At 40.3% G+C, this 1,526-nt stretch overlaps 1 protein-coding gene across 1 annotated transcript in view; it reads right to left on the reverse strand.

The window, feature by feature from the left end:
• Positions 1-1,526, reverse strand: part of MUT (methylmalonyl CoA mutase) — a 48,895-nt gene that overhangs the window by 46,809 nt on the left and 560 nt on the right. The window lies entirely within an intron of this gene.

A 1,526-nucleotide genomic window follows, 5' to 3' on the forward strand; every position in this document is an offset into this window, starting at 1 on the left:
GGTGAGAAAAATAATGAAGCTACAACTAAACCGTTTCAATAGTAATCCTATAAAAGGTAATTTGAAACCCACCTGAGTCTAAACTGTTGGCAGGAAATATCACACTCATTTCACGTGGACTTTCCCAAATCTGAACAACTAATAAGAAAGAGCCCCGTATAAGGGACAATAACCTCCAAGATATTGCAGGGTCGGTTCCAGACCACCACAATAAAGTGAATAAAGCCTGTCACACAAATTTTTTGGTTTCACAGTGTATATAACAGTTGTATTTACACTGTATTGTAACCTATTAAGTGTGCAATAGCATTATGTGTAAAAAAATACTGTACATACTTTAATTTTAAAATATTTTATTGCTAAAAAATGCTAACAATCATCTCAGCCTTCAGCAAGTCCCAATCTTTTTGCTGGTGGAGGGTCTTGCTTGAAAATCACATGTGAATTGGTGGACGCTGGAAACAGATACCACTTTTAGATAAAAACACAACTACTGCGGATGGCAATACGACCTCTGAATTTTCTCAGAAGACCATCAAGAGAGGCCTCAAGCATTCAAAGAAGCAACACGCAAAGCAAATATGTTACTGAAAACTAACATGAGTTAAAGAGGAATGATTAATCCCACCCCCACACCTCAAAAACAAATCAGTGAGAAAAAAATTCTGAACCAGTAACTTCAAGCTTTAAGCTGCTGACGTGTGATTGCACATTAATAGTTCAAGAAGATACTCTGATGTTCAACCAGTTGGGTTTGGAGATGGAAACATAGGACATGAAAATTATATTTGATATTGGCATAAGTACATCATTAAACACAAAATTATATTGGGAGAAAATCATCAAGTGGTTTAAAACTTTACACACGTACGTTATCCAGGGCTTCAAGCTTCCCTAAAACCACCTTCTTTCTGGACAAAACTGAGAACGAGTTAGTAATTTAAACTTTTATGTCACTTTAGACCTGTCTTTTCTATTCTACCTCTCACTCTTAACCCTGTTTACACTCTTAATCCTGTTTACACACAGAAAATCACTTTTAGTCCCGAAAACTCTTAGAAAAACCCTGACAATAACATAACCCACAACCTAGAAGGGAGGCAGCCATGGAGCAAGCTCATCCCTTTGGAACCATACAAAAACTGACCTCCGCCAAAGGGAACAGTCAGGGTGCTTAGGTGGCCAGAGAAGATAACGACATGGCCCCTAAAGTATTAAAAGCACCTTCTTTCCAGAAGTACCTCCGAATTGCCAAGGACCTCGCCCAAAAAGAGAGATTGGTCGAAGTGAAAATCTAAACCTAAGGAGAAGGCAGAGAGTGGGATCCCGTCACAGTAGGAAGGTAAAGAAGACAGAAGTAAAGGACAGACGGGGAGAGAAAGGACAAAAGTTCAAAATAAAGGGGTAGAGGAAGGACAGGAGCCAGAAGAATGGAGCGATCTGAAAGGTGTACGTCCTACTCACTGGTAGGCCTGTTTCGGACTCCGCTGCATGAGAGGGCGGCTGGACTTCTGCGTCCCCCGCCT

This window comes from Mandrillus leucophaeus, unplaced genomic scaffold, assembly GCF_000951045.1.
Source record: "Mandrillus leucophaeus isolate KB7577 unplaced genomic scaffold, Mleu.le_1.0 Scaffold1157, whole genome shotgun sequence".
NCBI lineage: Eukaryota > Metazoa > Chordata > Mammalia > Primates > Cercopithecidae > Mandrillus > Mandrillus leucophaeus.